This window comes from Toxorhynchites rutilus, chromosome 2, assembly GCF_029784135.1.
Source record: "Toxorhynchites rutilus septentrionalis strain SRP chromosome 2, ASM2978413v1, whole genome shotgun sequence".
NCBI classification, from domain to species: Eukaryota; Metazoa; Arthropoda; class Insecta; order Diptera; family Culicidae; genus Toxorhynchites; species Toxorhynchites rutilus.
The window spans coordinates 268,931,647-268,956,305 of record NC_073745.1 but is presented as its reverse complement, the minus strand read 5'-3'; the positions used below and the strand labels follow the sequence as shown (position 1 = coordinate 268,956,305).

At 36.6% G+C, this 24,659-nt stretch overlaps 1 protein-coding gene and 2 non-coding genes across 5 annotated transcripts in view; 2 read left to right on the top strand and 1 right to left on the bottom strand.

The window, feature by feature from the left end:
* Positions 1-23,653, bottom strand: part of LOC129768843 (uncharacterized) — a 539,752-nt gene extending 516,099 nt beyond the window's left edge. For all 3 annotated transcript variants that reach the window (XM_055770771.1, XM_055770770.1, XM_055770772.1), the window contains exon 1: positions 23,134-23,653. The gene's annotated coding sequence lies outside the window, so the exon portion shown is untranslated. The remainder of the gene's footprint in view (positions 1-23,133) is intronic.
* Positions 3,177-3,249, top strand: Trnam-cau (transfer RNA methionine (anticodon CAU)). The gene has a single exon. It is a non-coding gene; the product is annotated as a tRNA-Met (tRNA).
* Trnam-cau (transfer RNA methionine (anticodon CAU)) lies at positions 5,794-5,865 on the top strand. The gene has a single exon. It is a non-coding gene; the product is annotated as a tRNA-Met (tRNA).
* Positions 23,654-24,659: the final 1,006 nt, after the last annotated feature.

Below are 24,659 nucleotides of genomic sequence, written 5' to 3'. Positions count from 1 at the left end.
TCATTGTTGATTACCAGAATTGATGTCTTTCGATGGCAATGATGTCTTTTATCCTCATGTATCAAGCGATAAAGCTTCTTGACGCTGTTTACTTTCTCACCTGCTCATTTCTCTTTCAGATGGATTGAAGCTGAGTGTTGATTGAAGGGTAAATGTCGGATTTGGTGAAAAGCTGCACTTTTCTAAATCCTCCATCGAAACGCATTTTGTAACAAAACCCAAAACATCCTCGCATAAACTGTATCTGCTTTACATCGGATGATTTTGGACGGCATTGTTTTGTGTTTTATATGTTTTCAATTGCATTTTGGATTGGGAAAAAATGGTGCTGTCTATAATTGTTACAATCGGGTTCTCAACTATGTTAGCCTGTTCAACGCATGTTGCAAAGTCGGAAAATGTGTAGAACTTTTCTCCCTGATGCCTTCTCATGCTCCGCTCAACAGCGGCATTTTGGAGACAATAATTGGAAACAGATTCTCGCATACTTTTATGGATGAACGTCAATCGGTTGTGGAAACAGCGATTAAAATTTGCAGTTTCCACAACAAACTGGCGTTGTTAACATAGCTTAAATAAAACGGCATTTTTTCAAAAATCAAGCCGATGGCAATGTTTTTCCATCAAGTGCACACAATTTGAACAGATCAGATTTTCGTAATGTACGCGTAAGCTGATTATACATGCAATTTTACGAAAAGTCCCGTACTGAGAGTGAGAGTGTATAGATCACGTTGGCCATGCTTCACTGTCAATTTTTCGTAAATTTGGAAAAATGTCGTCGAACGAAAAAGAGCGTCGTGAATTAATCCTGCGCACTCATTTCGAGAATCCGGAGTTGTCACATCGGGACATCGGTAAGATGCTGGGAATCGTCCAATCCACGGTCAGCAGAGTACTAAAACGATACTTCGAGAACCTAACCATCGACCGGAAGGTGAAGAACGGCAAAAATGGATGCTCCGTCAGTGAAAAAGATCACCAGCGCGTAGTTAAGCAGTTTAGACGTGATCAGAGAAGTTCGGTCCGGGATGTCGCCAATAAGCTGAATTTGTCAAGTTCATTCGTCCAGCGGACCAAGCAGCGGGAGGGCCTGCGTACATACAAGGTTCAGAAGGCTCCTAACCGCTACGAAAGGCAAAACATGGTGGGGAAGACGCGAGCCCGGAAGCTGTACACCGAAATGCTGACGAAGCCGCATTGCCTGGTAATGGACGACGAAACCTACGTCAAAGCGAACTTTCGTCAGCTGCCGGGCCTGTTGTTCTTCTCCGCAGAGGACAAATTCAGCGTTCCGGAGAAGATTCGCAAGCAGAAACTATCCAAGTTTGCCAAAAAGTATATGGTGTGGCAAGCGATCTGCTCTTGCGGAAAGCGGAGCGCCCCCTTCGTGATGACCGGCACGGTAAACGGGCAGGTTTACCTTAAGGAGTGCCTACAGAAGCGCTTACTACCACTATTGAAGCAGCACGAGGGCCCGACCATCTTCTGGCCGGATCTCGCTTCGTGCCAGTATTTAAAGGACGTGTTGAAGTGGTACGAAGCCAACGGGGTCACCTTCGTGCCAAAGGAAATGAACACGCCCAACGCGCCGGAGCTTCGCCCAATAGAGAAATATTGGGCGATTATGAAGCAGGCCCTCCGGAAGAACCCAAAAGTTGTCAAATCGGAGGCGGACTTCAAGAGAAAATGGATTTCTGTTCAAAAAAAACTACAACCTGACGTTGTACAGAACCTTATGGACGGGGTAAAGAGGAAGGTGCGAGCATACGGGCTTGGGCTCGAAGTATGAATAAAAAGAAAATGCCAAAAGTTGTTTAATAGTTTTTATTTTACTGTCTAAAATTTTCAAAAGGATCGGTCTACTGGGCGAATTTCTACAGCGTTTTTTCCGTGATGCAATTTGATGTGACACACCCTTTAGTTGTATGGACTATCCATATAACTTTCGCTCAGAATTTAAAAACAAATATATTTCAAAAATTATTTCAATCTTTGAAATATCTTTTTCGGTGTAATTTTATTTATGTATGAAAATTGAAAATTTAAAGTTTTAAAATTTCAAAAAGTTCTGGTCCGACTTAGCCAGCTGCCATTACAGCCGGAATGCTGTAAAATGGTATAAGCAGATTAAAATCGATTTTATTTAAAAAAATATGAATCCACAAAATTGGCTAAATTTTCGTCCAATCGAAAAAATATTGGACAATTGTCAAACGTAAATTGAAGAAGTGTGGCAAAACAATCAAAACACCATTTGATATAGTAAAGTTATGGAAAAAGATGACAGATACGGTTGACAATGTCACTGTGCAGAAAATGATGAGAGATTTTCAGCAGAAAGTCTGCAGAAGCAGAAGCTTAACAAAAATCCTACGCAAATATATTTTTACCGATTTTATTTTCTCATGGAGAAATTGGAAATTTTGTGCGGCTAAATTCTAAATGGAACATACTTTATTATAATTCATTTGACTGGATTTTTTTTCGCTCATCCACCGTTCGGCAGGGTTTCGACAATCAACAATGAAATTTACGCCTTAAAACAAACTTAAAATGATGAACCAGTAAAATATTGCTTTTACTCTAAAAAAAAGAAACAACACTAAGCAGAATGGCGCAGTGGAAGCGTGCTAGGCCCATAACCCAGAGGTCCGTAGATCGAAACTACGCTCTGCTATGTTTTCCTGTACATTCAGCGCGGCAATAAAAACCTTTAAAAAAATATAGCGCCCTTGATCCCGAAACAATGTTAACTATAAAAAAACACAATGAATAATTGGGAAAACAAAAAGAAAAAAGTTATTTTTACAGCCTAGCGAGTTGGCTTTAATTTAATATATCGGTCATCTGAATCGGTCCGGTTGTTCAAAAGCTATGAATTTTTGAAAAAAGTCATTTTTGGAAAAAAAGGAGATAATTTGATTTTTCGGACCATCCTAAAATGAAAATGGGTACCCTGATGAAACAATAAAAAATACACGTCTAATATTTTGGGATAAGGAACAAAACTATCAACTGTTCAAATTGTTTAAAAATATTCATGAATATATTCATCAAACAAATTCGCACTAGCGTAAACGGGCGATGCGATTTCTATAAATTTGATATTTCTTCACGTGAATACATATATAAACGAATGAACGCACCGTTAGAAATAAGCCAATTTACTTACAGCCTCGATGGCGCAGTCGGTAGCGCGTAAGTCTCATAATCTTAAGGTCGTGAGTTCGATCCTCACTCGGGGCAATTTTTTTTCACTGATTTTCTGAACTGAATTTTAGTTTAGAACAGTGAATGATCCTCATGATCTCATATTTTTGACGTAGGACTACGTCTGCGATCAAAATCGGACTATTTTTAGTTCGTCAATTTGTACCCCTGACTGCGCCATCGAGGCTTATCTACTAGTAACTTTTACAATTGAATAAATGCATTTATGTACTGGACTGAAAACAATTTAAAAAAAGTTGAAGGGTCTGAGCCTAGGGGAACGGACGGAAGTTTGACGTAGGACTGTGATTGTTCAGACCACTTGATTATTTTAAATGTAATTCTTTTCATTGATCAGAAACCTGTTAGTTGAACTCTTTTGAAACTCTAAACAGTAGCCCTGAAAAGGGCCGTTTGCTGTATGTACTCATAACCTTCAAACGATCAAACAAAGTTCAACTGTCTAACTGAAATTGATTAATGAATATCAGTAGGACACATAACAGGGTGGAATGGTAGATAAAGTATATGTGAATCGGTATACAAAAAAAAATATATCGTCATTGAATATGAAATTTATGGGGAAGAAACGAAAAAACAAGTTGAAAATACTCACAATTTCAAGATGTTTTGGGGTTAAATACAAATAAAATCATGAAGTTGCTTTATTTTTAATGGATAGCTATGGTTTTGTGATTTCTTTCCTTTGTCTTATTTTTATTATTAGGCATCGGGAGCAGTAACTTTTTCGGTGAAACAATGTTCGTTTGCAGACTATCACAATCAAGTCGTATTGATTCTACTGATCAATCTATCATAGAAGGATTGAGTCATTGTGAATTATGAGCATGAGTTATGAAGAATATTAATATTTCATTTCGTTTCATTTTTGTGATGCGATGTAATGTCGATATCAATAAGTCTTCGCATGATAATCGCTGCCTCTTCCTAATTAATGAACAATATGGGTGAAACTTTCCTCGTAGCTTTGATGAAATCTTGCATGAAGTTTGAGTGATGCATGTAATATTGCATCTGATTACTTCAACATCATGCTAATTTGTTAGATAGACCACGTTAACGAATTATTGCACGCAATTTTGAGTTACATGCAACATTCATGGGAACGAAGTTGGAAGAAAGAATGCATAATACATGAGTTACCTTCGCATCCGCTCGCAAAACATACCTCTTTCATTTGTTAAATTGCTCTCTTGTTTTATTATTTCCGCTGTTGATGTCTCGAGCGAAAACAATGCTGGATAAATTTGCCGTCTAATGGTATATATTATAACATATATCGTAGGAACGATTCTTCGTAATATGTATTTGAAAACTCTTAATAAACGTTACATTTTTCGTAGAGTGACCCCTGTATATAGAAGTCAAAGACGTAGTTCTACGTCAAAAGTTAAATTAATGAATATAACTAATTTACCTTGAAAGTTATTACAATAATTTACTGATATGATTACCAAAATAATAAAAAAAACACGTCCTATGATTTTTTATGCATATGTGCTTATACTAGATAAAAACGTTCAGTTTTTCAATGTTTACTTTTTTAATTATAGATTATCGTTAACATCGACGTAACTAATCTTATAGATTAACGAAAAGCTGGAATATATTAGTTGATAAACGCTCAACTTGAAAAATCGGACATCATTATGTGAGATCATTAGGTAACAGCGCATGTTATTTATAACAAGATGATGTCGGTAATGAAGATTTAGTTTTCCAATAAGATAGTCTCTCTTCACGGATTTCGCGTTCATTCGCAAGGAAATGCTGATTTGAGTGCAGCACAATGAAAGTGTTCGTAATTGTCGATTATGGTTAGAACAAATATATTGTGCCAATTTTCACTAGACGAACTTCCGAAAAGAATTTTTTTGTGCAGTAAACTTTGCATTTCATATTAAAGTTATAAAATGAGCTGTTTTTTTAAATTTTTAGTAGTATACGCCTAACTACTAGAAAGTTTGGATACTTCAGGAAAGTTTAGTGTGCTCCAAAGTATCGAAACTTATCTTGCATGTTATTATTATTACTCGACAAACGAAACCGCAATGCTTCTGAATTGATTCCGTTCCCAGAACCAAGATAATCGGAATCATTTCATCTTAAAATATGATTTTATCATAATTAAGGTTGTTCCGAATTTTCTAGCAAACGGAAGTATTTGACTACAACCGATTCAAGGTATTTTGTATATAACATTTTTGGCTTTCTTTAGCTTTCTCATTTTCTAAGTTTGACTATAAGTAGATTTTGAATGAGGTTCTGTTTGACTGTTTGATTGGTAAATTCGTTTTAGGGACATAGACGGGACACAACACTTATGGTTCTTGCAAACATAAAAAGGATGGTAAAATTACCTTTTTAGTCGACCGGTTTCGGGCTCGATGCTGCCCATCTACGGGACGATGTCCGACCAATTAGACAGGTCTAGCGTATGTTTGCACAGATACCTCAATATCATTTTAACAAATTTTTCCACATTTTAGGAATTTCCATGATTTGGATTCAAGATAACGAAACTAACTATCTACACGCAGTTCCTTTGAACACAACACAAGCAGAGTGGCGCAGTGGAAGCGTGCTGGGCCCATAACCCAGAGGTCCGTAGATCGAAACTACGCTCTGCTATCGCATCGCTCTATATGGGCGCTATAATTTTTAAATGAGGGCCGTCCTGTTTATAAGAGTTAGTTTGCTGAATCAAATGCTGGTTCAATGATGAGAAGGAATACTTGTTTGCTCGTGATTAATGCAGTTGTTGAATCGACTTCTCGCATATCGCATTAGAATCATTTTTTTAAGAACCGTTTCTATAATTTTGATGAATAATAATATCTTCTATATCTTAGAACAAACCCGAATATATCCACCTCACGATTAGTATAATCTGAGCTACTTTGCTACATATGGGATTCTTAACGTTTAATCCTCTTATCCTTCCCTTTCTCATGTAATTTGATATATGGGACATGAGGTTTGATTTAATTATTCAAACAGAAACTGGTCAGCAGCATAATCTTCATATAAAACATCTGATGGGTTTCAAGGAATTTGCCAAAAGCAGAAGGTGATTCAGATTTTCTTGAGGCGGATATCAAAATTATGGAAGAAGAACTAGAGAAGAATTTAAAAGCAGTATCAGTATCTATTACGTAAAAAGAAAAACAAGCAAAGGCCTTATTCTTTATAACTATGGTCCTGGTTGGGTCTTGTCCATCTACATTTTCAGTCCTTTTTAGGGCATTTGCCGAATCCAAATAAACAAATTTACGTCCTCTGGATACGTCAGGATTTCGTTTTAAAAATGCCACCAGGCGAATAAATTGCTGTTTGTTTATCTTTTCATACCTAAGAAGCAAGTCAAGATTCAAAATGTTAGCAAAAAAGCTAAATAAATACGAAATTACTCCATTACGCGTGACTAGCTCCGCCATCTACAACACAAGTGACAAATATATTTGTTTTTCTTCGTGACATGACAGTATCGTGATATTCATAATAACACCGAGTTCATCAAAGTTGTCACAACGGATGAACTCTTCCTGATTCTACACACACAGTGGCAGCCGTAATAACGTTGTACACAGTTCACTTCGTTTTCACCGTGAAGTGACGTTCGTGATCAGGCCCATTATTCAGCCAATCCATGTGAAATCGATATTGTGGCTCTCAGATTTTCGTCAAATGTGGTAATATTGTTCTTTATCGCAAAACATAACACCCGTATTTTTTTTTTGTCGTAGAACAACGTCTTTCAGGAAGGGTGCCAAATCAGAAAACAGGTAACGTTTTTGTGAAATAAAGTTAACGTTAATAACTATTTTCACAGCGAACAAATTCTGACACTTCGCACACCAATGGAATAGGAAATTCTCTAAGATTTGTTTGATATACAGTACAATCCACTAATACTTAAACAGTTTAAATTAATGAAAACTGGAAGCATTCTCATTTTCCCATACATTTGTTCTGCCAATTTGTGTGCATTCCCGAACAGAGCTGTCAATAACGAGCAACTGATACATTCGTTTCTGCCCGTTTTCAACATATTTGATTTAAATAAGCCATCCGCGATTTGAGCCACACCACTTCTCGTTTGGTGGTCATCGAAGCAACATGGTTGAGGCAGAGCGTCCAGTGGATTGTTTTCTTCACGGGTGAAGGAGGAGTATGGAATAGGGTTTTTTTCCACAAGGGCCCTTCTCAGGGCTAGAGGCGGAAACCAATAATAGAATAGAATGAAAACACAGATGCGAATGAGCTAGCATAACACAACGAGCGGATATCATTCATGCCTAATGCTGATTTCACACACATACACACACAGCTCGATACACGGAGAGGAAGCCCCCTGTATCGAGGCGTTCTACGAGAATTTTTTGTGCTAGTATATTTTATGAAAGTATGCTTTCAAATTTCAGCAGGGTAACCTTACTTTTGCATGTTGTGTGGTTCGATCACATCTCAAGCGGAATATAGGAGCAAAAGGGTTCATAGGTTGTAATCGATATCTGAGTGGGAAGGAGAAAGTCTGATACGAGTTGAACCAAATGAACGAGAAATGCTGATAGCTTTCGACTCTACTCGACTATTTCGAGTCTACTGAAGTAATAAAAAATTAAATAGCGAAAAAGATATTACAAAAATTTCGATGCATTCTAAAATAATATCCAAAGTGATAAACAAGTGAATTGAATAATATAATTCCGAAGTTCTACGTCGAAAACTGCGTTCGTGTCCTAGATACAACCCATTACAATTTTCTATTAGGGTGTCCATTTCCATTTTAGGGTGGTCCGAAAAATCAAAATTTTCCGTTTTTTCCCAAAAATGACTTTTTTTTAAATTTATAACTTTTGAACCACTGAACCAATTCAGATGATCGACATATCAAATCGATTAAACAATATTGAACCTGCAAAAACGATGGATTTTGTTTTCGTAATTGTAGTGGTTTTTTATTGTTTTCATGGCTTTGGACTAGAGGGCGCCCTATTTTTTATCTTTTTATTGGAAAACTGAGGATTTTTCACATATCTCGATATCATCGATGCTATTTTTTTCGTTTTTGAGATATGATTTTTCAAAGTGAACCTATAGTTCGAAAAAACAATTTTTCCAAAATTAAATTCCAAAAATTACTTTTTTCAAAAATTCATGACTCTTGAACCACTGAACCGATTCATATGGTCGACATATCGAATTGAAGCCAATGAGCTAGCATTTTCAGCCGAACTGGTATTATTTATTATTGCCTCTAATTAACATTTTTGCCACCCAAGCATAAAAGAGGACCAAAGAATCGATTGAATTGAATATTGGAATGAAATCATTGAATATGCTCATGAAAACTCAAACTTTCTTAACCGTAAGCTCTTAAGAATGGTTGCTCAGCAACTATCGTTCTCGACTTCCGTAGTCCATCATCAGAAGCAGCAACTTAAATAAATTTCGCGTCAATAATGTGCAAAATTGTCAAAAAATCATGCTGAACGGAGCAAAAGTTGAATCCAACAAACTTACCCTCTCTCACTCCTGCTCAACACCGTCAACAGCGCTAAGCCAGCTCGAAATAAGTTCCTAATCTTGAAAAGTTATACCCAAACCGTACCTCCTTCCTTCCCAGGTGTAATTTGATTGCGTTGGAAATTTAATACTGTTGGCGTGTGGCTTATTGCGGTTTTCCTTGCTTTAGTGTGCAGCAATGTTCGGGGCGTAAATAAAGTCACTTGGTCACAACGACTACTGCTGGGGTCCAGGGGTCCGTAGCGCAACACAACCACCGGGCGGACGGGCGTTAATTATTCATAACCACGCCTGTGAGAGGGATAATGTGTGTGTGTATTTTGCTTGGCTTAGAGTCAACGCTTGAAAGTGCAATTACGATAGCTTCTGTCCACTTGTTCACCTCCTCCTAGAGCCCAGAAGACGAGCTGGATGCACATCGAAAAGCAGCAACAGAACACTCTGCCTGTTTTCTGCACCCGCAAAGGAGAAGGTGTCAGATGTTCTCGTTTTGGGAAAGATACTAAATAATTTCCTACCCGTGAAATCGTATCTTCCAGAACACTGGGTGTGCTGAGTGTGTGAATCTTTCACTGCCGCATCCGTAAATCAGCTGTACGTGAGGAAAGATTCAGTGGCACTTACCGTTGTTTATGTTTTTTTAAAGTCGGTGGTACTTTATTGCTACAGATGCTTTCCAACGTGACCTCATTTTCTTTTTGGCTGATAGAATCTAGCAAAATATTTATACGATATTGATACGGTGGTGTTGAGATGATTGATTTCCCTGTCTGACCAAACCACTTCCATTTTAACTCCTCCAAATATGTTGGAGAGGTTTCATGCCAACTAGTATATTGGCAGCAAACCTCACGGAATTAATTCGAACATCGTGAATGTCGAAACTTTAATAACCCATTAGCGACCAAGCTGTAAAATTATTCTTTTTTCTATAAAAGCCATTGCACAATGGTCCTGGAGATGTATTTAAGTGGAAATTAGCATTTAGAGCTCGACAGTTATTCTCTAGACAAAAACTGTTTTCGACAAAGTTATAGACACATAATAGAGCGCTCATTTTTATGTTATCAAAAATAGGGTAACCAAAATTGTCGATGAAATAAAAAATCTAACTTTCTTATCTTTATAGATAGAGGTAAACATAGTTCGACAAAGTTGTAGTCCCAGTTATTTTAGATATCTTTGTAGAACAAAGTTTCTCTTGAATTAACCGATATAGCGCCGATTTTCTAAGTTGTGTTAGGGACACCATGAAAAAAAACTATTTTTTTTCTCTAACTTTTATATTTCAGATTCTGCATACAAACTGTCTTCGAAAGACCTTTAGAGCTTACTAATACAAACGTTTTACGATGCAGAACTTCAATTTCACTCAAAGTTATTGATATTTCTTCCCAAAAAATACGCAATTGTTTGTCATTATTTCGGAGGCAAACAGAAACAAAGTTTATTGGCGGCATTTGAAAAAGTATAGTTCACTCTACATGATGTGTGATTTTCAAAACTATGTTATTTTTCGTGTTTGAGTGAATTGAAATTGAAATCATGAGTTATTGGGTAAAAAACCATCAAAAACTTTGAGTAGGATTAAGATATTGACAAGTTCTTCATCGTAAAATGTTGGTCTTGATAAGTTCTAAAAGTCGTGCGAAGACAGTTTTGATGTAGAATTTGAAATATAAAAGTTATAGCTAAAAAACTCGCTTTTTCATGGTCAGCCTAATGTGACTTAGGAAAAAAGTGCTAAATCGCTTATATTAAAAGATAGAAAAAAGTTTTGTTCCACAAAGTTTGTTTAATATAATTGGGGCTACAACATTGTCGAACTATGTTTATTTCTCTCTATAAAGATAAGACAGTTTGATTCTTTATTTCATCGACAATTTTGATCACCCTATTTTTGATAACATAAAAACGAGCGCTCTATTATGTGTCTATAACTTTGTCGAAAACAGTTTTTGTCTAAAGAATAAAAAAACGGGTTTTTTCTCTAACTTTTATATTTCAAATTCTGCACCAAAACTGTCTTCGTGCCACTTTTAGAGCTAATCAATACCAACATTTTTCGATGCAGAATTTGTCAATATCTTAATCCTGTTCAAAGTTGATGGATTTTCACCCAAAAACTCATGATTTCTATTTCAATTTACTCAAAAACAAAAAATAACATATCTTTGAAAATCACATATTATATAGAGTGAAATTTGTTCTTTCAAATCGAAAATTCAATTGAAAAGAGTGTATTTTTTAGGAATAAATATCAATAACTTTGAGTGAAGTTCAGATATTGACAGGTTTGGCATCGAAAAAAGTTTATATTAGTATGTTCTAAAAGTCTTTAGAAGACAGTTTGTATGTAAAATCTGAAATATAAAAGTTAGAGCGAAAAAACAGTTTTTTCATGGTGACTTCAACGCAACTTAGAAAAAAGGCGCTATATCTATTATTTCAAGAGGTAGAAAAAAAACTTTGTTCTACAAAGATGTCTCAAATAACTGGGACTATAACATTGTCGAACTATGTTTAATTCTATCTATAGAGATAAGAAAGTTTGATTTTTTATTTCATCGAAAATATTGGTCATCCTATTTTTGGCAACATGAAAATGAGCGCTTTATCATATGTAACAACTTTGTCGAAGGTAGTCTTTGGCTATAAAATAACCGTCGAGCTCTAAATGCTAATTTCCACTTGAACGCATCTCCTGGACCATTGTGCATTGGTGTAATTTTGATTTTTAACGCTAAAGAAACTACTCAAGATTTTTTTTCCAATCTTCCATTTTCCACGAAATAACTGTTCGAACATTGGCCAAAACCTGCACTTATTTCAATTAGCAAGTATACGAATGCATTAATTTTACATTACGAGGCGTATTACGAGGATGAAAATCTCTAAGGAAAAATCTGAATTCATCCATCTTCGGTGAGATTTGATCTTCGCTATTCTATGTAATTTCAACTTGTTACCGGCAAACTTTTTTTTTTGTTTTTTTTTTGTTTTTCTTTTTATTTTTGGCGGTGGAGAAATGTCAGTATTCTAGAATTCCCGTACTTTTCTTTTCCCAAGCAAGTTAGTCTAGAGCCTAGAGTCTAGAGAGTTAGTCTAGATTCTCAAAGTTGCCCCAAGGGGTCGAATCCAACTTGTCATAAGAGCTTGAGCTTGAGTTTGGGTAGACTGTACACTCCGTAGTTGCTCTCCGTGATTGACCTGAACCAACCAAATTGCACAAAGAACACATAGAATGACGCTTGGGACTAGCAAATCATTCTCGTTGTGCCATTTTCAGTGATTTGAGCTTTAAATGGTCAATAACGACGCCGGTCACTTCCTTACAGTCACCACGGGAAGGGACGGAATGTTAGTATGATATTCGCCGCCAGAAGGGTTTGCCTTATAGCGTGGTTCCCTAGCGAATATCATGGGAGGAATAATTGTGAGTGGGGTAAGGTAAGAATCAGAATTCACTGAGGTAAGTGATGTGATTATGTAAACACGAACTATCGACCACTCGACAAAATGAAATTCCGCATATCTTCTATGTTACAACACGCGGCAGAGATTATTTTTGGTCAACCTGAGAAGTTGAACTATACGCTATACATTATATTACTTATAGTGCGTCATTTTTATCGTACTCCAATCTTTAGGAAATCTAAGAAGGTAACCAAAATTTCGTTAATCATCGAGCGGACATGTAATCGAACTCCACTCGCGAAGTCGGAAGGATATATTTAGGAGACCTGAAGAAGGTTACCAAAATAATTCCTCTAAAAACAATGAAACGACATATTTATTTGATCATCGAGCAAACTCTTTATCGACCTACAATCACGACGTCAGAGTGATATATTTAGTAAGCCTAACAATGCCTCCTAGAAAATTTCTCTACAACCTCCACGAATATTATAAAATCGATCTGTGTGAACATTAATTAAATAAAAATAAGACTGACTAGAATTTTAGTAGAAAGTATTATTGTTGAAATTTGTATTGATATTAATTATACTTGATAATTACTGAATTTGATATCTATTTATTGATGACAAAATGATGTCATGTTTACTCACTTAACCACTTATTGAATCAGTAAGTATTTTGTATGAATAAGATAAAGAGAAACATTTTAAACAAATTTGGCTAAAGGGGTCCATTGTATCAATTGTATAACGTATCAAGGATTCCCCAGTCCGTAAATAGTTTAAATTGACTAAAAGGTAATGTATTCCCAAACTTAGTAGATTGTAGCAAATTCCGTTGCTCACCATTAACCGGTCTAGGTAGACGAACTGAAGAATACACGCGATAGTAGCTTTCAAAACTTTTCCCAATATATCGTATAGCGAAGATTTAACTTCGTTCACTCACTGAACTTCTACGCATACCGTTTGGTGATAAGTCGAAATGTTGATAACCATTTGCTGAGATAACGTCGATTAATTCAACACTATGCGTTTAACGTGCATGTCAAAATCGGAACTGAGTGCGTGAAGTTCATCAAATCAAGCAAATTCGCGGTTCGAGAAGTACGATGCAATAACTTCGGAGAGAAATGTAAAATATAATAGTCGTTTGAAAATTATTCTGTTCACATATTTTTGGAAGTCGTAGAGATGAACCAGCCTTTGGCTGAAAATCTCTTTAATAAAGAAATAATAAAAAAAAATATTTTGGAAGTCCACGATAAACGAATGAAACGATCCGGACATCATGCCTTACGTAAAAGAATAACGGACGGTCAGACTTGCAACGAAGAACGCAATCTATCACAATGCATGAATTGACCAACATGGGATTTGTTCATTAGCATTAGCATTAGCATTAGCATTGAGCTAGTTGCACAATATCGTAGGTGGTACGAATTCCGAACTGTAATGTTAATAAACTAGCCTCCATCCGTTGCTGATGATTAGTAATATCTCCTAGACGAAGGTATGTTTTCTCCAACAGTTAAAAATTGTCCTGGCCACGTCCTTGTAACTGCTAAGGAAAGGGAAGGAATGTTAGTTCGACATTTACTTAAGAGAGATGCAGAGAACTCTACGACCTCTCATAAATGTCTCGGGAATTTAGGATTGTGTTAGTACGGAAGGTAAGCCATAGAATACACTCAGCAAGTGTTACTGGCGTAGCTTGTTATTACTATAACTATTACTATTACTATTACTATTACTATTACTATTACTATTACTATTACTATTACTATTACTATTACTATTACTATTACTATTACTATTACTATTACTATTACTATTACTATTACTATTACTATTACTATTACTATTACTATTACTATTACTATTACTATTACTATTACTATTACTATTACTATTACTATTACTATTACTATTACTACGAGGGTCACTATTTATATTCCGGGAATAGGAACAAAAACAAATAGTTAAGCTGCGAATATATTTTTATTGTTTTTCAAAGTACTCGACACCAACGGGATCCAACGTGAACATAATTTTCGCACAACTAAGTGTTCATGTAAAATCGCATATATGCTGGTGGAACTAATGCTTAGGGATGCCTCAATCTCATAATAGGTTACATGACGATCTTGCTTAATCATTTCGTGCACAGCATCGATGTTTTCTGGCACTACAGTCGATTTTGGACGACCTTCACGAAACTCGTCGGACAGCGAACTACGACCACGATTGAATTCACTATACCAGCGATACACAGTGGTTTTTGATGGAACTTCATCGCCAACAGTCAAATTAAGTTGATTGACGCACTCTTGTGGTGATAATCCACGTCGAAAGTCGTAAAAAATCATCGCACGAAAATGTTCACGATTCAGTTCCATTTTTTTGCCGAGACTAAACTTTTAACTAAATATAAAATAAACAAATAGCGTCCGTATGACAAAATGTTCTGAGTACGTATATCGTCAAAAATGTCAAACTTTACGATGGAACCGTCAAATGGACTCACATGACATAAGTGTTGCCAATTCCCGAAATATAAAGTGGTATTTGCTGAAAAAAAATGGTTAGTGAAATTATATGATACTAAATTTGAGAATGTTATCAATCCGGCCTTCCGATTGTTGTCTCATTAATAGCTGTGTTGGAGAAGTGTTTTGTTGAATCTTGATTTAATTTTTCCAGAAAAAACGTAATGCCCAGTCAATCTCCTTGTGAACTACAAATGATACCGAGGCACTCTCACCACAAAACGCGTCCTCAAGGGTCTCTAGAATATGGAATCTGAATCTGGAAGCTATGATATAATATCTGTAAAACTAAATCTAAACTCTATTTCTAATGAATGAGCTGAAGGGCACGAAATAACAATTTCTTTTCACACACTAAGTTACTTTACACACAAGTTTTGTCCGAGAGCCCTAGTCACGAGCTACCATGCGAAAATCGGCTTCTACATGATCAAAACGAACAATAAGTGCTTCTACTTCAAACGCCAACCGAAATTTATATTTAAATAAAAAAAAATTAGGATATGTTAGTTGAGATGAGCCAGCCTACGGCTGGAAATCTATTTACTAGAAGGGAAAAGGGATATGTGTTATGAATTATTGTATTAAAAACTTGAAATAAAAATGTATATATGAAAATGAATGTCTGAAGTTTTTCTTCTAGAGAAGTCTCTAGAGTAGGTACCGCCATGTGAGAATCTACAGTAACAGGATGATGGTTATGAGAAAAACGAGAAAGTATATATTAAAAATACACCTATATTCCGGTCTCCGCTAATAATAAACCAACAAGCCGTGTGGCTCAGTTTATGCAAAAGAGGAAAAAAACATTACATCTAGTAATAGAAAATAAGAAAAGAATTAATAACACCGAAACAGAAGTTTAAAAGGCAAATAGGTGATTCACTCCTGTGAAACCTTCTATTTTCATATTTTATTGATTATATTTTTGATTAACCACGTATAATGCTTCGCACTAGACAAAAAGAATAAAAATACAAGTCTAAACCGTTCCACTAAAGCCCAGATGAATGTTCCTACCAAATCTCTCAGTTCCCATATTAATATTTTAGCAACGGATCAGCAGCGTCTAGCCCATTGTGACAAGTAATCATAGAGACAATCCTGTCTGATGCGCACTATACATTCATGTGGTAGTGTTCGTGTACGGTTTTGTTTACACCGTGTGGAGCTAACAGCAAACGGAAAACTGTTATGATGGTTTGTTTCTGGTGCAAATTTTAGCTTGCACCATACAATTAGGGAACAGTAAGCTGACATTTTCACGCGGTGTTAAAAACTCATTTAGTGGAAGTTTGACCAACATGGGATTTGTTCAAACTCTTTAATCACAAAGTAAATATGTGCGATTCAATTCAATTCGGAAATTGAGTCATTCAATGAATAATTTAATCAATACAAACAAATAATTACTTACCCAACAACGGCAGTCCTATATCATGCTTGCGGTTATATCATAGATCTAACTCACACCCATAGTTTTTTTCAAATCTCTGATTTCATGTACACTAGCCAACACAACTATACTCAACCCATTTTCATGAATGATTTTTCGTTTTTAAAAAGTAGAAGGGTCTGTGCCTAGGCCTAGAGGCACGGACCAAACATTGAAGTAGGACTTTGCGGTCAATTGTTTTTTTAATTGAGTTTATGTAACTGTTCAGAAATCTGTAAATCTAACTCGTTCAATAATCCAAATGTTGGCTCTAGAAAAACAATTTCTTATATGAACTGACCTGAACGGAATATTTCTTAATATGCCTCGACTCATCTCGTCCGTCATGGAAGAAAAACACTTAAGAACGAATAAAAAAACCACACCATGGAGTAAATCAACGGCAAAACCGTTCACTTTAGTGAATAGCCCAATTGTTAAGCGTTCGTCTAAGTCAGGGTTTCTCCCTGCCCTGGGGTCGATTTCGGTTTCCCAGGGGTCGACAGAAACGAAAATTGATTTTGGGGTCGACGGGGTCTGAATATCGACCCCTATCAAGTAACACAAGTTCTTATTTGAAATATTTAAGATGCTCCATAAAATGTGTTACGTGAACCACACTGTTATAAGAATGACCAGGGATGCCACATTTGATCCAGTAAAATTTTCTGAAAAAATCTTCATATCTGTATTTCTAGCAAAAAAAAAATCTGTATCAAAAAACTAACGAAAACATGGTAAGAAAGGTTTATTTTCATTTTGAATTTATTGCTCATATCTATGGTTTGCTAAAGTCGTATCAATACAACAAAATAAATCATAAAAAAAGTTTTCTCATAATAAATTGTATGATGTTTACACATGGTTTTGTTGCACTTTCCTTTTCTTAAATTTTCCGTCAATTTCATCCTTGACGCTCCTCCTTGCGCCGATACATAATACTTTGCTTTCAAAATAGAATCCATTTCAGAACATTGTTTTGTTGGCATTGTGAAGCGAGAATATTCACTCAACACACGCTGATGACTGTGGAATTATCAAAAAGTGTCCCAAAACACCCTTAGTAGGAATGGAGAATTGAGGTGACATTTCATATGGTTCAACATACATATCTTCATGACTCAAAAATAAAAAAAAACAAAGTTTATTAGTAAGATGGCATTCAGGAAAATGAACTGAAATTAATTTAACATTTAAATTTGAATTCGAAAAAATATTTTTAAATTCTGTATCTTTGCAGAAAATCTGTAATTCTGTACATATAGATTCTGTATCTGAAATTTGACCAAAAAACTCAACAAGACGATGAGTGTACAAAAAGTACAAGATAAAAAATTCGGCAAGTAAAAAAACGAGAACAGGTTCGTGCAAGATAATATGTTTGATCGTAAGATTCCTTCAGGCATGTTCAACATTTCTCTGTATTTTAAACATATACGCGATTTAACACGAAGGAAATCATCATCAAATTCATGTCCAAACATACTCCAGATATTTTACTGTATAACAAGCTTGCCCTTAGGTTGCAAGTTCATATGCTTTCTGAAATACGTTGGAGCTCGAATTATAATGTCCTCAACTTCTAATTTAATTCAAGAGATGACAAGGCTAAATGAAGTGAACTCGTAATATTATACTTATTTGTAATATTATATCGTATACTCGAAAACATGAAACTTATGACTTCATATGTTCTCTAGGATTTGAAACTGTAGAGAGATGCGTCAAAATTAGAGATTTAGGTATAATTCTTGATTCGAAGCTCACTTTTGGCGAACATTACAATACAATGATCAATAAAGCAAATAGTATGCTCGGTTTCATAAAAAGATTTAGTTACAATTTCAGTGATCCATACACAATAAAAACATTGTATACAAGTTTTGAAAGATCTATTTTAGAATATTGCAGTGTTGTATGGGCACCCTATCAAGAACTGCACTCCAATCGAATAGAATCAGTACAACAACAACAAATAACAATTTTTATTATTTGCCCTGAGAAAACTAGGCTGGACAACATATCCCCTTCCCCCATATGAAGCTCGTTGTATGTTAATAAATATTGAAACACTTGAGAAACGCAGAGAAATTGCCTCAATGTCATGTTTAATTGACTTAGTTTCACAGCATTAGTTCTGAAAACTTACTTGAAAATCTAAATTTTTATGCCTTGCGAGCACGCAATTTGTTCAAACCAACTTCATTTCGAACTTTATATGCTATGAATGGTCCACTTAATAGAATGATGAGAACGTACAATAAGTACAGTAATGTAATTGATGTGACAATGACGAAGAAATTATTGAAAGTCATTAGTCATTGACTGAAAGATCATTGTATTCGTGAATTACAGTTTTGTCATATATGTTTGCTGCGTTGCATTTCGTAATTCATTATTAATACAAAATACATGATACCTCTAATAATTGATTTTCATAAATATAGGGACCACCTAAATCACAAATAACAGCATGACAAGCGGATTTAATGAAAGTGCGGTTGTTCAATCGAATGGAAGGGATACAGTGAGAAGAAATTCGTATGAATGAAATATGTCCACTCGTCAAAGCATCTAATGAGCCCGCGATATTCGTATGAAGAGAAGTGCTGTCAAGCCTGACTGATGGTAAGTGTTCGTTCGAATTCGAATGAACGAATTGATTATTTTCAGCACTGTTGGTAATAAATCAGCACTATATCACATCCATGGAATGAGCCAAGGTCATAATGCAAAAAAAGATGATTTTCATCAGCACAGATGAGGCAGGAGTACAACCAAGTGTCATATGTTCTAGCTATAACGAAACATTTAAAAACAGTACTCTGCGATGTGAGACATTGATGAAAAAAAACTTCTCGTTTCTTCATCATCATACTTTGTCGAAAAAGGCTAAAAAAAAATCAAAAATCAACAAACGCGTAGACTTAAGGCTTTTACTAACCAATATTGAGCCGTATTTTGATATTCTGGTTATTGTGGATGGATCGGTTTGCGATTTGAAAGTGTTTATAGATTGTGAGTAATTTGTATTAATTTTATTACACTTGATATTTACTGAATTTTATCTTTATTTGTTTTGTTGAATATGATGAGAAAATAATTTTTATTCTGCATTTTTTTTTAATTCTTTATTTGAGAGGCTTTCAGCCTCCTGGGCTGGTTCGCCTATTTTTCTTCTGTATTATAATGACTTTCAATACTTTTGGCTGATTTGTCGCATTACTTACATTTTTTGGAAGAATGTCGGGAGTGTGAGTTGAACTCGTGACCTTTTGCGTGAGAGTTGTTGATGTTACCACTACGCCAGATCGTCTCCGTGAGAATATAATGTCTAGTTTATTCAATTAACCCCTTGCAATGTTTTCAAATTGATAATTATTCAGTAAGAAAAAAAGTCACAGGAGGTTGTGTCCGACACGACCGCATAGTTGACGTAGGATTACGTTAGGCTGTCTGTCGCATGCTGATTTTGGAAATGTTTGAAAAAATATATTGTTAAACTCTTTGATAATGATCTGCTGGCCCTGAAAAGGGCCGTTTGGTTTGGTTGTTGGGTAGTTTTTGTTCACTTCACCAGTGTTATTATCGAGCTTCCGGTATCAGTGATAGAAAGTTGTTTCAGCTCCGATGCCCGTTTACGGGATGTGAGACACAACTCAATTGTTGACCGCTCAGATTCGATGCTCGTCTTGAATTTCACTGCTGCACCTTCACCATGTCAAGAAGCACGTTCTCGCACTTCTGACGGAGAGAGCGTGCCCGAAACGCTCCGCTCGTGATACTTGCTGCTGCCACTTGTAGTAAGTAGTAGTAGTAGTAGTTTGCCGCTGCTTCTACTGCCATAGAAACTCAATGTGAGGCACAGCTCGCCTATTGACCACTCAGCTTCGATGCTCGCCTTGATATAAGCTGCTTCCACTATTGCTGCTGCTACTTGTTGTCCGTTCCACGTCCATTGTGAGAATGAATGATATCTACGAGTGCTTCCTCGTTTTATATCATTTGGTATGTGTGAACTACGCGCCTCCTACTTGCTTGCGATACAAATATTTGGCTTATCGGGTGCGAAAAAGCGAAGCGAAGTTTTAATATAGCTTTTAAAAGTATGATATCATAACCCTTTTCATCATCGATGCTTTTTCAACAAATAGTCGCTCAATTGATCGAATACTTAAAAACAATGAATGTTCCATGATGAATTGAACGAAAATTTTAGACATTTCTAGCCGTTATACGACGGTTCCCTGTTAATTGCACCTGGTCAAAGAAAAAGCAAAACTTAACAATATTTTTGATCATAGTTTTACATCATTTTTATGATTAGTGGAAAACAATAAATTAAACTCTTTCGTTCAAAGCAATATCGATAGTCCTGAAAAGGACTGGTTGATTTCTCTGTTCATGTTCATGTTAGTCGGATGTAGGCAGTTGTTTACTTTTTAGCAGCGGTAGTTTTCTCCAAAGCCGTTGCTGCTTTCTTTGGCTTTGGCATCTTCGGCTTCTGTGCGTCGGTTTGCGTGGGGTTTCGTTGACACCACCACGGCGAGCTGAACGACGGGTAGCGTGTTTGATACCCTTCATGATGCCAAGAACACGTTCTCGTACTTCTGACGAAGAGAACGTGCCTGAAACGCTTCGCTCGTGATGCTTGCTGTTGCCACAAGTACTAAACCGGTTTCAGCAATCGTTGCTACTGTTTGCCGCTTTTTATGCTGCCATAGAAGCTCTATGTTAGGCGCAGCTCACATTTTGACCGCTCAACTTCGATGCTCGCCTCAAGAAAAGCCGCTTCCACTGCTGCTGTTCCACGTCCGTTGTAAGAATGGATGAGATCCACGTATACTCCTTCCTTTTATATCATTTGGTATGTGTAAAGTAGGCGCCTCCTACTCGATTTCCATGCAGCTTGCCGGTGAACGAACGAATCGGACGCGAAAATAAATGACGTCAATTTCGACCAATCAGGACTGGGTATCTCTGTTTGGATAGGGGTTGAGATTTTTCAATTGTTCGATAGTTAGTTATATGATAAATACTATTTTATTCAATGTGAAAAATTGTTATGGAGTGCCGGAATCGTTTGATGCAAAAATCTCACCAATCCATCATGAAATGAATGAGTAATAAGCGTTTGAAATTGGACATTTTTCACGACGTGATCGATTTTCGTTTTTCCATTTGTACCCCAATATGTTCCCGAAAGACGTAATCCTACGTCAAAACTAAAGATAGGATTTTCGAAGGAATTTGACTATGGGGGTCTAAGGTATGACTTAATTCTGTAAAAGGGGTCACTTGCCAAAAACAGTTTGAGAACCTCTGCACTAGAGGAACTGGGGGTAAGACCGGCACCCCCTTGAGTTTTACTGGAAAACTCTTATTAACTATGGTTTTGAACACTGAACGTGTTAGTATTTATTATTTTAGACGTTTTAAATCAAATCCAACCCAACGTGATCCGTCAATTGTTAAAATATTAAACAAAACAAACGCGAGTGCCGATGATGTGCAACCGAATGTAATTTTTCGGTAGTGGAATTTAAGCTTTTATTCTTGAACGAGGTTTCAAATCATTTTTGTTTTTGTTCTACAGTTGTCCCGAGAGTACCTCACCCTTGGTAGAATTTCTGTCAAACGTGCTTCCGGGACTTTGGAATCCCCAGGTCTACACTACAGGATCACGTTTTTTGAAAGGTGGCAAGCTCGAAACTAGGACCTAGATTCCATCGAACTAGTATTTGAATTGTGGTGCGGTTTGAGGTGCCGCAAGAGGGATCTGCTGAATATCAAATTCCTTTCTTTTCCATGTTCCATGTTCACCGGAGCTCGTTCCGATCATATCTCTGGAATCAGTTGAGCGATTCGAACCATATTCGATTGTGACATCTATAATTAAAATATCTCCCATTTGGCGGTTGCCACATTTGAACTGGTGGCAAGTATATTTATTGAAAAATTGAGGGTACCGGTGTTACTTCCATGGGGTGCCGGTTTCACCCGCACTGGTTGGTTAACTCTGTTTTTATATCAGCTTTGAAAATTGACTATTACTTGCAAAATTTCCGTTTAAAAGCGCTGATATTTCTTATATCATCTCATGGAAAATAATCTAGATAACGATTCTATGATACTTACCGAGCTTACCCCTAGTTCCCCTATCCACAACATGCACGCGTGTATTCCGCGATTTGGTATTTTGGCATAAAATAGATTGAGGCAGTGCAACATCAGGCGATGTTTCCGGTGCCAACATGTTGAGGCCAGCATTTGGGTTAGGACAATTGGCACCGTGATGGAAGCCACCAACTGTCTGTAATTTGTTCCCGATGCTGTGATATGTTACACACCCACTACGAGCCGCGTTGATTTGCTGGCCAATTCAATGGGTAACACGTACAATTAATGAGCGGTAAGTAACGAAGCGCGGTTGCGAAGTGTGGCGCGGATGAGCATTGTTGAGCGCGGTGCTGATATATTATGCAACGCAAATTGGGTTACTTTAGGATTGGCTTCATTGTGGCGCGACTGTCTCAGTGATTTATTGTAGGTTATTTATTTTCTGAGAGTTAGTGAATAAGTGTTTTCAAATGGGCATATTCGAAATGTTTACCATTAATTGTTAATTGAGATGTTAGGCATAATTATCATTATCAGCGATTGTTTTCCTTGGAAGCAGTGTATATTTTCCAGAAAAGTTTCAAAACTGTCTGTTGCTGAACATTTCTTATTTTTGTAGGAATATTTTTCGAATATTTTAATATATTTCAAAACGTTTTAGAAACCTTTGAAAGCAAACTTTTCAAACTCCGTAAATTTTTTATCCGTCTCCATCTTCATCTCATTAGTTAAACATCAATCTAAATGAAGTTAGGACAATAAATATCATTCAACATATATGATTTAATATTTTTAAATTCTCCCGTGTTTATAAATGAAAAATTTACTAAAAGAATATGTAACTTACCTCAGCATAACGTAGATTCCCCACAATTCCAATTGAATCCAAGAAAATTTCCACACAAATCAAACTTATCCATGTTACTTCCCCCAAAAGACACGCAGCAATCTCTCTCTTGTAGCTTTCCTGATCGATTTCACACACTTCCTCCCCCACACAGCCCCAGCAACACCCCGAAATGATGGCTACGCAAAACGTTACCGCGGACCGAATTTGCACCCACACTCGACACACTTGTTTACCAACTTTTCACTCACTACTGCACTTCCGTCCGCCGGCGCAATTCACGGGCATCGGCAATTTAAACGCAAACTTCCTGAGAAAAAATCAACACATGTCCGGCTGCACAAAATCGGATCGAACGCGGAAGGAAACACACCTCGCGTGCGTGAAAATCTGTTTACACTTTTCCACCTGGAAGATGCCACCCTCCTCGAGAAGAAAGCAGCCTAGTGGAGGAAAAAGAAAAAAAACAACACACAAACGAGAAAAGCACAGCAGCAGCGGATAGTAGGAAACCGAAACGCGACGCGAGAACCTATCGTTTCCAATACAAAACACACCAACACAAGCGCGTCCGAGCGAGCCAGTGTCAAAACAAAACGCGAATGGTGTGGGAGAAGAAGCTCGCGAGCGTATTCCAATTGGAGTGGAAAACGGCCATAATTGGGAAGGTTGAGCGTGATGTTGCACGCAAGTTCACTTGCGAACCGTTTCTTCAGGAGGATTTTCTTGCAGAGGAAGCAGCTTATGATACAATGTTTTAAAGCACACAGTTCAAAGAGCGCTGCAGTAGTGATGCCAGTATTTACTGTAGGACAACGATACTTTATAACAACCAGCCATTCGAAAAAACGAACGGTAACTTCGACATTATTTTATGTCTTCGGAGAGCAACCATATGGTAATGTTTTTGCACTAAATCATAGTCTAATTTTAATAATTTATTTTTCATTAAATGTTGTATGAATTTATTGGGTAATTAATTTGGTTTAGCACTAGAACTACCAACCGGTCGAAATCACCGGTAGGACCATTTGTTCACAAGAATTTATCTTTAATTTTATTTAATATTTTCTAACAACTCTTTCTAAATATAGTTTATATCCTTTGAAATTTTTGACGTAGGACTACGTCTTTCATTTCTATACCGGGGTGTAAAATCAAAGTTTCGAAAACGAAAGCGTTACACCGGAGACCGAGATTTTGAGCGTTAATAGCTCCTAAACAACTGAACGAAATGGTATGATAAACACTTCATTCGAAAGATAAAATGTCTACGCGTTCTATACTTGTTACTTTCTGATCCAGAAACTTGTTTCAACAGTCTTAAAATTGCTTTCAAAACAGGCTATTGAAATCACCAATCGGTACATAAGCGAGCGCCGCTCGGAAATCCACTCAGTTCAAATTGAACAGCGATTGGAGCATGTTGTCGCTGTTGTGGTGAAGCTCTTCGTTTATCATGAAAGCGCGGATGAACGGTGTCACCAAGAGCCTGTTTGTGCACCTTAGGCCAAAAGGGAATCCAT